The sequence below is a fragment of the Malus domestica genome, chromosome 10 (genome assembly GCF_042453785.1).
Source record: "Malus domestica chromosome 10, GDT2T_hap1".
Taxonomy (NCBI): domain Eukaryota; kingdom Viridiplantae; phylum Streptophyta; class Magnoliopsida; order Rosales; family Rosaceae; genus Malus; species Malus domestica.
This window is the reverse complement of record NC_091670.1, coordinates 35,195,284-35,208,952: the sequence shown is the minus strand read 5'-3', so window position 1 is coordinate 35,208,952 and position 13,669 is coordinate 35,195,284. Positions and strand designations below refer to the sequence as shown.

At 37.4% G+C, this 13,669-nt stretch overlaps 1 long non-coding RNA gene across 1 annotated transcript; it reads right to left on the bottom strand.

Moving 5' to 3' along the window:
• Nucleotides 1-2,539: 2,539 nt before the first annotated feature.
• On the bottom strand, nt 2,540-3,545 carry LOC103446047 (uncharacterized). The gene is made up of 2 exons (XR_530841.4): nt 3,213-3,545; nt 2,540-2,986 (listed from the first exon to the last, which is right to left on the bottom strand). It is a non-coding gene; the product is annotated as an uncharacterized lncRNA (long non-coding RNA).
• Nucleotides 3,546-13,669: the final 10,124 nt, after the last annotated feature.

Sequence of the window (13,669 nt, the reverse complement as noted above, 5' to 3'; positions counted from 1 at the left end):
ACTGTATCGCGATCATCCTTGAAGGGTGTCACTAGAAAGATAGTGATGATATCCAAACCAAGTCGTTAGCTTCATACCGATCCCTCCCTTTTCAATTTTTTTTTAGTTTTTATTTTATTTATTTCTTTTACGTTTTTTACCATAACAAACTATAATATTCAAGTTCTTCAAAATACATTTTTCCATGGAAAATCTATTATAATTCATATTTAAACACTTGAAATCAATGATTTAAAACCTAGATATTTTTCTATTTTTCAACTTTAAAAATCAATAAAAAAATAGTTTCAGGACCTACAATAGAATCACGTCCAAAGATCTTCAAATATTTTCCTTAACTCCAACGTAAAATATTTCCTAAAGCTAAAAATTTCAATGCTTTCACTTTTCACAAAACATTTGTTATAAGACAAAATTAGAGTCATTCTACTCGCACCACATGTTTCCTAAAATTAATTGAGGACATTCCCAAGATTTTAGACGCCTACAAATCTCTTTGGGTGCCCCACTATTAGTTTTCATTATTTTTTCTATTTTTCCACTTTCAAAATCAATGAAAAATAGTTTTGGGGCCTAATAAAGGATAAAATCACATCCGAAGGTCTTTCACAAAAACTATGAGTTACATAACCCAAATTTTCCAATCGATTTTAAGAACTCTTATAAAATTCATTATAAACCAAAATTTAAGTTATTCTAGTCCCACCATATATTTTCTAACTCTTATATAAATACCTTCCCATGGGGAAGAAGAAAGTATTATATATATATATATATATATATATATATATATATAGTGTGTGTGTGTGTAGAGTAAACCGTAAACCCTAGCAAAAGCTCTGCAACGCTTGTCTGCAGGTGCACTTGAATTCATATAATTCTGACAAATGGGATCAAATAAAACGACGAGCACTACGCTCACAGAAAATGAGATGGGTTGTGTGTGTGTGTGTAAACCGTAAACCCTAGCAAAAGCTCTACCACTCTTGTCTACAGGTGCACTTGAATTCATATAATTCTGACAAATGGGATCAAATAAAACGACCAACACTACGCTCACAGAAAATGAGATAGGCTTCTGCATACTCGAAACGAGACGAGCTCGGTGCAAAGAAAACGAAGCAAAAAACGAGACGACCATCTGGCACGCAAAGCAAGGCATGCTTCTTGCACGCATAACGAGGCAAGCTTAGCGAATGAAAAAAATGGAGCGAAAAATGAGGTAAACCCCGATGCATCAGTCCATCATTGTTGCTTGCACGAAGCATTCATGATGTGGTCGGAGCATATATAAACCGCTATCAATATGGGGTAGGGTTTAGTTTTAATCTCACGAGTAACCATTATTGCCTGTATGAACCAATTGTGTCAGGGGTAAGGCATTTATAGGGGTATGGTCTAGTTTTAATCCCATGTGTCAAGCAAGGTTTGCCGTACGAACAACAGGTTTCGGGGATAAGGCATTTATAATGGGTAGATTTAGTTTTAATCTTACGGGTCGACCGTTGTTGCCCGCACAAAGTTTTGGTATCGGGGATGGGCATTTATAGGCCGTTGTAAATAGGGGTAGGGTTTCATTTTAATCTTAAGGGTTAACCATGGCTGGCTGGACAAAGCATTTTTGCCGAGGATGGGCATTTATAGAATTCACACTAAAATCATAACTTTTAACATAGTAACCAATTCTTAAAAAAAAAATATTTCTCCGCTGCGAGCATGGCTATGAATGGCACACCTGCATGCACAGCAGCGACCTAAGATAGCGAGAATATTTTGGTGTGCTCTCTACATATCCCTAAAGGAACATTGGATGCCATGCCCATTGACTCGATTACAAGTACTTTTGCCAGAAGGGATTGCGGCCGAAGATTCTTTGCAAACGCAGTTTGCGATAGGGCTGCTCTAGCTGCAACTATTGCTGGTGGGCACTTAATTAAGTTTCATTTCTGGAAGGGGCTAAAAAGCCTTTGCGAGTGGAATGACACTAGGGATGGCAACGGTTCGGTTTGGGAACGGAAATGCTATATCCATCTCCATAACCACGAAAATTAATAATATCCATAACGGCAAATTAACCATTGGGGATTATCCATAACCATACCCACCAGGTAACGGATTCCCCATCGGTTAACAGTTATATTCATCTTCTTCAATACCAAAAATATATTTGTTCAATTGAGGCATTATAATATAATAGATACTAATTTTGTCATTATAATATAATAGATCCATTGATGATGTTGGCTTATGTTTGATCTCTCCCATATGCACCATTGGATTTTTATTGGTTTTGATTCAAAACTTCTGAACTTTCTCACAAATGCAACTTTTGTAATTCTTGAAGTAATGGGTTTGGTGAATATGCATATGTATTATACAATACTATATTTATTATATGTAAAATATTATATATATATATATATATATATATATATAATATGTATTATTCGGATCGGTTTTGGGGACATATGAGAATCAGGGACCCCTATAACCATACCGTAACCATAACAGAATGATATTTTTGGGTTTTCACCATATCTGAAATATAATCAAATTTTCATTCCCAAATCCATTTCATTTGGATGGTTATTCACGGTTATCGAGTTTAACAGTTTGAATTTACATTCCTAAATAACACCACTAACAGCAGGGTATGACTTTGCAAATGCAGTTTTCTAGGCCCATTTAGCCAACAAGGACATGCCTCCAGCACCTGAGAGAACTGCCGCATAAGCCCATAACTGAAGTTTTATGTTGCCTTGCAATTAAGGGCTCAAAAAATCAGATGCTAGCAAATCCACCAATGCCACATATTTGAGCAGGCCAGCTGATGAAGCGTTCAATAGTCCTACCACGATCAGAGCTGTGGGATTGGGATTAGTCTCTCACCGTACACTCTGGAGAGGCCTATCCGTAGAGCAATGCCAAGAAGAGTTGTGCATGAAAAGAACACCACTGTAGCTTTCATCTTCATCTTGTATCCTGCCTGCAACTCATGGTGAAATCGTTAAAGCTAGTAATGTTACAGAGAGCGATAATTAGCGGTTTAAATTGTGCGTAGATTATCTGAAGCTCCCATTGAGAGTCCAATCACTACTGAATTAAACAAAATCCCCAATTCTAGTACCTACTAAAAGGGACAAAAATTAGTTTGATCAGTTATTGTTCATGGATACCATACTTTACAGACTGTTTGATAAGAGAACGTTTACCTAAGTCACAACATGTTAGCATAACAATTGCTGTCCACTTTCAACGATCACCCCATTTGCGCACCGTGACCTTCTTTAGCACGTTCGTGATTAGTACTGGCTGACACATTAAGCTGGGAACTACGTTTCTTACAACAACCCATGGGAAACGAGTCGACCATGAGAGTGAATATGGCTGACAGCATTGCCGCAAACATTGTGAAAATTTCCTCCATGGATTTTCAGGCAAACAACGAGATACAGCCTACAGGGATCCATGCAAACCCTATAATATAGATGTGTAAAATGGGTCATGCTGTTTTACTTTTTCTTTTGGGGGCCAATGTCTGTCCCTCAGCCTAAATTGGTACAGTGGATTTTGAGGTGATTCGGACCGCGCTGCTAAATGACATATTTTGATAAATAATGGGGGTAGTAAGCATATCTATGTTATGAAACTGTTCGTTTTTGGTTTTTCTATTAAGAATTGGGCTTCTATTATTTAGCATCCGTTTATCTCATTCTGCTACTCCATTTTCGTTTGGAGGATAATTTCATAAGCTTTCAATTGAGAATCAACTACAACATTGTCACATTAAGTATCAACTACAGCATTGTCACATTGAGGCCTTCTTCTGGTTCCAATTTGTCAACAACAATCATGAAACCATAAATCATTTATTTTTCAACATGAGTTTGTGTAATCTGCTTGGTTTTGACTTGTTACTTAATTTGGAATGGTAATTTATGTTGCTTCTTCTCGGATAAACGGATGTGCTTGCTATAGGTATGCATAGTCTAGGTCATGCAGCTTGTGGTAGATTTCTGCCCATGCGAAACTTCATGTTGTCATTCTTCACGTGGAGTTGGGCCATACGCGGGAATGGAAAAATCTATAGCTTGAAAGTGATTCTTGTTGTACAGTATATTCTTTTGCTTTTGGCTCTTTTTTTTTTCCCTCTTTGGTAGCTTCGGACTCTTTACCTAAAATAATTGTCATTCTCTTTCCATGTAGTTATGTGGTGATATATATATATATATATATAATAGCTAAAAGAAATTTTGATATGTTTGTATTTTTGTTTCTTTTAATATTTTTTCAGTTTCCCTAACTTTGTTGTCAAAATATCCAGTTTTGGTTCCAACATCTTCTTTAAAACCCATAAATTCTTTCACATTACAATGTAATTATTCTCTAAATAGTTAGGATAAATGATCAAGATTTCTTTACGGAAAAGTTAAATCCCTTACTTATTTTTTATCCATTAAACCTTCCTTTTGTATATTAAATCTTCCTCTGCTGGGTAGTTGAGTTATGCGATTAGGACTTGAATGTTCAACCCAAAAGCAAGAGTACTGCCAAGACACTATCATTTAAGGGAAGATGATAGTTGGGTATCTGCATTCTGCACTGACTATATATATAGCCTAGCACATGGAACTTTTCTTCTGCAGCAAAATATGATAACTGGTGACCCATCTTTAAATACCCCACAAAGTGCTTTGCAAAAGAATAATTTAACCTTTTACTACACAATGGCAAAAGGATCGTTTGCTTGTTATCTTTACTTTTACTTTCCAATAGCTCACTTCGTCAATGGGTTTTGATAGATGTGAAGCAAATGATCATGAGCATATTATCTTGGCTTTAACTCGCACTACGGTACACTTCACTCCACTACCTTATGCTCCCAAAGCCACTGTGACCCTAAGTTGAGCGCGTGGCAGAGTCAGTAAGCATCAATACTTCCCCACCTCCCTTTCTCCCAAAAAGTTGTCCTGCATGAATAATTTGTTGGCCCATTTTATAAAGTATATAATTGTGTTGGAGAAGAAAGGAAGCATCGACTAAATCTGAAGATGATGGACCACATGTAACAGGAGCAGGACATAAAAGTTAGGGTTCACATCTTGGGGCCAATCGAACCTTACTGGATCCACATGTTATATATGCATTAGTTTTGTCCACCGCCACCCCTTTAAACACCACCAAACGTGCATTAATTTGAATGGATACCACCAGCAAATTAATCAGTTGGTTAAGTTAACACATTTCCATCTTAACTTTTAATACATCTATGATGATCATGACTCATAAAGTAAGTTAATCAGAATAATGTGTGATCAGCTCCTACACTCATCTTTATATCTCCATTCTCCTAAATTATGAATATTTAAAAACAAAGATAATATTTAGAGCAGTTCCAGCCCATTCCTAAAATAATACATTAGGAAAATAAATTAGGGTCTTGTGATTTTTGTCTTTCTCGATGGAGCTCAAACTCTTGAGAGTTATTTCTGGTTATTGACAAGAAAGAGACCTTAATTACAGGAACAAATAGAGTGGTGTGTACTGTGTCAGATACACAGTTGGCATGTCTATGTCTATGTCTATGTCCATGGCCGTGTCGCCCAAGAATATGTTGAGCTTATTATAGTTGGAACCGGATCCTCTCCGGATCCATATATCATGAGCATGCTCAACAGGGGATCCGTGTTGTTGAAATTTGATTAAACGACTATAATTATTATAACTTTAAGAGAATCCATTTTTTTGTAACCGTTGGATCAATTCAACGGTCCGGATCGCCTGCTCAGTAGGCTCATGATATATGAATCAGGAGGGGATCTGGTTCCATTAGGTACCATTTGGTATGTGGGACGGGACGGAACGGAGTGGGACGAGGTGTTCCGTCCCACGTTTGGTACGCCTAAAACGGTGGAACGCGCTGTTCCACGGGACGAATTTTGAGTGAATTTTCGTTCCACCTCATCCCCCCTCGGAACAACTCGTTGCACATCCGTGGAACACAAAATTATAACCTCTCAATCTCCTTCTTCTTCCTCCTTGTTTCCATCCAAGGGCATCTTTACTCCCTCTCCGTTCTGTCCTATCTTGTCTCGTCCCGTCTGCAACCAAACGATACCTTATAGTTGTCATGATGGAGTTCTCATAGTATCCCCCAACCCTGTTCGAAAGTAAACAAAAGAACACCATAATTAGTGGGTTCTCCATGTTTTCAATTCAATTATTCAATCCTTTCTGCATAGTTTTATATAATATTCACCTCGATCGGTTCTTCTAAATATGAAGTATTCTATGTGGCCTCCCTCTCCCAATAATTTATCCCTAAAGTTCTGGATTTCTCATGTAATTAGCTCGCTTATTTTATGACGAAAGTGCTATTTGACTAATAATCCATAAGTTTTATCATTAATCACACACACACACACACACATATATATATATAACTATTCATGGATGTGAAGTTAATAGTTTATATTTGGATAGTCTTCAATGACATTAGCAAAATAATCAATAGAGAAGAAAAATACAACAGACAATACCTAAAAAAAATCAAACTTAAACACCAAGCAAAGAAAATGAGCAAAGCAAGCATGCTTACCATTAGTAATGGAGTTCAAATTCAAGTTGGGTTTTAATATTATGTTGACTGATATCATAGGAATAGGAATATTGTATGGCTTGCAAACTGTACGTGGGACTGAAATTGTGAAATGACTAACACCAGTACATACATGTGTGAAAAAGCAAAGACATCCACATCTACTAACGTCATAACACATGGCGAGAGTGAGCCCACAAGAAGATGCACAACTACTAACGTGGGGACTGAGAGACTCAAAGGACAATATCTTTTAACGAAGGATGAGACGAGACACCCAGAAACCAAAACCAATCCCACTTCGCAAAATCTTCCAAAGATAGCACATCATTGTAATATTTCAGTTTGTGAACCTATGGGTGTGATCAGAGCTTCTCAGTGCCACTTGCGTTGTTGGAGCTAAAGATGTATCAACTATTCCAACCAACGTATCCATCAAGTGTCACTCAGAAATTTAATAATATCGATATATAGTTGAATTATTGGTGCACTGCGTAGAATTTATCAAGGATTTGGATCTGATCCAGATTCAAATTATGGGAATTTTAAGAATCCTCATATCTTAGTTATTCAACGTGAATCATGCGGTTATAAATCATTTGACTTTTTTTTATTTAAAATTAGACACAAAAAGTACTTGACGAAAAATGACCGCATGATGTACGATAAAAGGCTATGATGTGGGGATCCTAGCCATTAATCGTGCATTGTGCGCTTATAAATCATTTGACTTTTTTTTATTTAAAATTAAACACAAAAAGTACTTGACGAAAACTGACCGCATGATGTACGATGAACGGCTAGGATGTGGGGATCCCTAGGATCCCCACAAAGTGGATCTAGAGAGGATCATCTTCCTTTATCAAGTGCTTAAATTGTATTCTGGATTTTTTAATCCTAATACTTGCTGTTTGACTTTAAGTAAGGTAATGTTAGGTGAATCAAAAATTTTAAATTAAATTTGTAAACTAAATGATGTATTTTAAATGATTGAATTATTAATGTGCTTATCTGTTATTGGTGACCTATTATTTAATTTGATTTAAAAACTTAATCACATTAAAATATGTTATGTTAGGGCTAAAGAGAAAAGAACTGGAGGAGGAGGAGATAGAGGCCGCATAAAAAGACTTAGATTGTCTGCCCTCCACATCCTATACCCTACCCATGCCCTCCTATTTATGTGGTCACGGTTAAGCCACGTCAATATTAAAGTCATGAGGGCAAGGGAAGGGGACGGCAAGAAAAACTGAAGAGGGCAAAAGAAGAGGACAGCAAGAAAAACTGAAGGGAAGGGGCTACGGTTTCATATTGAAAAAAACCTACCTATTGATACAATATAACACGGTTTCAGATTGAAAAAAACCTACATTATTGATACAATGTAGAATTATTATAATTGTCTATAAGTGTATTGATACATTTGTATAAAAAATTATTAACTTGACTTGGAAGAAACCTAATCCCATATGAATTACAAACAAAAGCCTAATGAAAAATTGAATTCTCCTACATTAGCACAAAAACCTAACGGTAAAAAAATGTAATATATAATATACTCTGAGTTATACTAAAAAGACAAATGAAAATTAAAAAAATAAAAAGAAAAAGGAAAAGGACCAGGACTCAGTCGGTGGCAAGCGATAACTCATAAAATTTCACTACGTTTCTTTGGGTTAGCAATAAGACCACGACACAGTAGTACTGCCAACCCTAATTTTGTCGGCATTGTACCCTCCAGCTTTGCAGGACCCCTCTGCTTGATCTGATCCTCCAAACCCTAATTCAATCAGAATATGTATACCAATAGTGCCCAACTCCTCCTACACGGTTATTCACCAAGCATGACCACCTATCACATATAAAACTAAATAAATCTGAACCCATCAATATATGTAAATATATATACAGACACTAGCTAGAATCTGGAGAGTCTGGAGACTGACACACGCCCATTAACGTACGCTTTCTGCTAGTCCCTTTGGCGTATATTTAGGGTTCTCCTGCACTCTTTTTTTTGCGTGAAGAAGATCACACAACCCGATGACCCATCAGAGTAAAACCAGCCGTGGGGCCAAATCTGATCACATGTTATTTACAACCTCAAGGCCCCTGCTTTATTTTGTGTACCTAACATCATCTTTTGTTTTTCTTGTTTCTTCTGATCTTTTGCTGGATATGTCATAAGTGGTTGCACAAGTGGAGTTGGAGATTCCTGGCCGATATTTATTTGCAAAGTTATTTTCCAAGAAAACTATTGAATTAATAAACAAAAACAATACATATAATTTAGAAAACAATATTACAAAAACAAACAGAAGTGAAATGTAATAATTGGAGTTATGGGAAGACTTAGTCAGTCAAATCAAGGAATTATGTTGAAGTATGGGGGTGACAAGTTTTAACCAAAGAAGGACAAGATTTGGTAGTGCACGAGCTGTGGGACCAAAATGGTTTGTGAAAGTAAGAAAATAATGAAGTTACGAACATCGGGGTGCATGCTGCATGCATTATTGTTGTGTACTATACCTGAGTACAAATAATAGACAACTCTCATTCAGTGCTATATTAAGTATAAGAGCACACTGATGGTACCTGAAGTCACATTGGCAGTAAATAAATTTCGGAATCTATTTTCTCAATCGAATTTAAAAGAACACAGAGAGCAAGGACTTTTTAACATGCATGGTTAACTAGGGTTTAGGGTTTCAGAGTTTTGAAAACAAAATGCTTAACAAAAATGTTAACCTAAGGGCATTAGGTTCGGTCGCAAAATTAAGATGCTAATTGTTTGGATCAAAACTTGAACTTTGGGCTCAAGGAAGGAGCTGGCCCGAAAGAAGGCCCAAAGGGAAAAATAGCCAGAGCCCAGTCAAAGCCCAGAAGGCAGGGAAAAGCCTTTTCTGACTTGGTGCAGCTGATGAAAACCACTTGCTTACCTACCCAAAGGCCAAGTGGTGTAGACTGATCAGCTACACAGCCCATAAAGCACTTTATGGTGGCATTACATGTAAAATAGCTGATGAGTCATCACCCTCAAACCGCATTCGGGCAAAGTTGCTGCTACAGAAGCCCAAGCCGAGTTGTTTATATAATAAGAAAGAAAATCCAGGAATAAGGACACTCAATCAAACAAACAAATGCAAGCACAAACTCTGCTCAAAGCCAGATTTGCCTTCAAAACAAAGCTGTAGTCAGCCTTCATCCCTTTCGGGACAAACCTTCATCCCTCTCGGGATAACCTTCTCTTCAACCTTTTGTAATAGCTCTGCTACCTTGTTCAACCTTGCTGTAGTTGAATGATTATTTTGTGAAAACATGTTCATTTAAGCAACATCTATAAGCATGCAATTAACAATTAAAGGCGGAATCATGCTTGCATGCACTTAAAAACAAAACATTAACCATGAAATTCAAAGCCTAGTAGATTGGTGAACCAAAACTCAACTCAAAACAAAGTGAGTTGAAATTGTACCTTTGTAGATTCTTCTTTGCATAAGCAAAGGCTAATCACCCAAAGAGAGGGCCTTCATTCCTTGCATCTAAAATCTATGAATTTGGATGGATGAATAGGTTTCTCCAAGTTCCCAAAATTGAGAACCTCTAAGTCTCTTCACCAAGGAGAGATTGGAGAAGAAATGAGTGACCTTGGAGTAGTGGGATTGCAAGATGCACCCCCCAAGGTGGCCGGCCTCTTTAGAGAGAAATGGAGAGACAAGTTCTCACCAATTTTCTCCAAAACAAACCCTTTAATGAATTTTGGCTATAAAGTCATATTTATACCTTTATTCATTTGAGTGGCAAACTTGTAAATAAGTCCAAGTTCACTACCCTAAACAATATGGCCGGCCATTAGGATATTTTGGACTAATTGGGCCTTTGTGAATCATTATTCATTAAGTTGTCATACAACTTAAGTTAATGGGCTTGACGTTCGAAGCCCATTGGGCCTTAAGGTCCAAAACTATCCCGAGGGCTTTAACGAACTTATTCGTTTGATTAATTAACATATTAATTAATCCTTGCCATAAATAAATGATTAAACCATTTAATCATTCTTACTCATCTCCATTGTTTCTTCAATCTCCTCCTTACACGGTGTGCGATCCATTAGGTTCCTTTTAGCGAGGCAGTGGGCGATTAAAACCATTTTACATCGATTGTGAATTGAAACTTACTTTCAATTCTCCCTTTAGTGATTACACACATTTAGGGCTTCCACAAACCATGAAATGATCAAAGAGATCGTATCCCCTAAGAACAGACTGAAACTGAAAACTCCATTTAACAAAATTGTCATCCTGAAGCTTGACCGTGAGCATACCAAGCAACCCTTCAACCTTGACATTAGATGCCGCCATTTGAACCAGAAAACAGATAATATGAATACCAAACAACCAAATAAAATGTATTCTTGAACCCCAACTATACTACCCTTTGTTTCTTGTGGCTATCGGCCTTTTCCTTTCTTCTATGAAAACAGCTTCTTAACCTCAATAAATCTTGATCTAACAATGGCTATCGGCCTTGAAAAAGTAAGTATACGGCTATCGGCCTTGATACTTACAAGATGCACAGAAAAATCTTCACTAAGACATTAACACAAACAGATGGTGTGCACTACGAAAAACAGAAACAAAGAACCTGATATGAACGAAACCCTCAACCCTTTGAGCAGAAAACACTGAGAATTTGCAACCATCATCAAGCTTCAACTGATCGAGAAGGTTTGCACAGCGGAAATGAGAACCAAGAATCGGTTGGCTCTTGATACCATGATAACAGTACTTAGAGAATCAAAGAAAACCAGAAAAGCTTAGAGAAAGAGAGAAAAAGAATTGAAGATAGAGAGAGATCAAAAGATATGAGTTTCGGCGTATTGTATTGAATGAAATCAGTTTACAAGATTCTTACACCCTTATATATCCAAGTACTACCTTATCTCCTAAGCTTTTTAATCCAACCAATCTAACTAACTAACTGTCTTTTATAACAGTTTTACACATCAGCACCATTTTAAACATTTTGACCATACTACCCTTCTTATGCTAGTCAATATCCCCCCTCAATCTTAACTTGGGTTACCAAGTTTAAGATTGTAACAATGCTTGACGAATAACGGACCATGCAACCCCTTAGTTAGAATATCGGCAGATTGATCTTCAGTGGGAATGTAGGAGACTGCTAAATCACCTTGTTGCACCTTCTCTCTGACAAAATGGTAATCTGTATCCAAGTGCTTGATTCGGGAATGAAACACTGGATTTGCACTTAATGCAATTGTAGACAGATTATCACAGTGTATAACTGGTGGTGATGGCAGAAACAACGCCAAATCCTTCAAAACCGCCCTTATCCAAGCTAGATCAGCTGCAGTGTGAGCCAAGGCTTTGTATTCCGCTTCAGTAGAGCTTCGAGAGACAGAACTTTGCTTCTTCGACTGCCAGGAAATAGGATTATTACCAAGGAAAACAAGATAACCTGTCACAGACCTTCGAGTGTTTAAATCTGCAGCCCAGTCCGAGTCTGAAAAAGCATTAAGAATCGGGTTTGTAGCTGCTGAATACACAATACCATACTGCACTGTACCTTTAAGATACCTCAAGATTCTTTTCACAGCGCCAAGATGAACATCAGTTGGTGCTTTCATAAATTGGCACACAGAATTAACCGCAAAGGCAATATCCGGCCTAGTAAATGTCAGGTATTGAAGAGAACCTACAATACTTCTGTAAAATGTAGGATCAGGCAATGACATGCCTTCAGTGACAAGTAATGAATTGTGTGGCTTACATGGTGTTGTGGCCGGCTTACAAGAATCCATTCCAGCTTTATGTATCAAATCTGTGATGTATTTCGACTGGTTGACAAATATATCACCATTGGATTGATATGATATCTGTAGTCCTAAGAAATAGCTGAGTCTTCCCAAATCTTTTAACTCAAACACCTCTGATAATTCATGAATGACTTGTTGAACTTGGACAGACTTAGAACCTGTCAAAATTATATCATCCACATAGAGAAGTAGGATGATGATATCAGCACCAATGTGTTTTACAAACAAACTGGTGTCAGACAATGAAGCATGAAATCCCATAGTACCCAGATAGCTGGTAAACTTAGAGTTCCAGGCCCGTGGTGCTTGTTTAAGGCCGTACAATGATTTAACCAGTTTACATACATGAGTAGGATAGGTGGGATCAATAAAACCCTGAGGTTGTTGCATATAAACTTCCTCTTGTAAATCCCCATGTAAGAATGCATTTTTAATGTCTAACTGTTTCATCTCCCAGTGATGCATTGCAGCCATAGCAAGAATGATTCTTACGGTTGTGTGTCTAACAACTGGACTAAACGTCTCTGAATAATCAATTCCATGCTCCTGCGAGAATCCTTGAGCCACCAACCGAGCTTTGTATCTTGATATACTGCCATCAGAGTTCTTTTTGACCTTGTAAACCCATTTACTACCAACCACAGATCGGTTACTAGGATATGGAACTAGCTGCCAGGTACCTTGAGCCCTAAGAGAGTCATATTCTTCCTGCATTGCTTTCTGCCAATGTGGAATACTTGCAGCTTTTCGAAAATTAGAAGGTTCTTTAGTATCAGTTATCTCTGTCACAAATGAATAACCACCAAAAAACGCCTCATCTTCTGTAATTTGTAATGTTTTTAATTCTGGAAAAGATGTCAAGTATGCAGCATAATCCTGTCTTTGTATAGTCCCACTCTTCAATCTTGTAACCATGGGATGAGTAGATAATGCAGCTGGGTGTGGAGAAATAGGAAGTAATACCTCTAGTTGAGTACTGTGATGGACAGGCAACAAGGGTGATTCATTGACTTATGAAGTGGAGTGATGATGATGGGAAGTTGATGTTGGAGATGTGCTTGAACTAGATGAATCAGATGCTGCCATATCAGTACTTGGCTGCACACTTGATACTTGTTGCTGAGAAACAGTATCTGGAACTGAATCTTCTTGTAACTCATGAATAGACACATCACTTGATACTGGTACTGAACTATTAACTGCAGGAATAGGCATTTGAACCATAACCACAT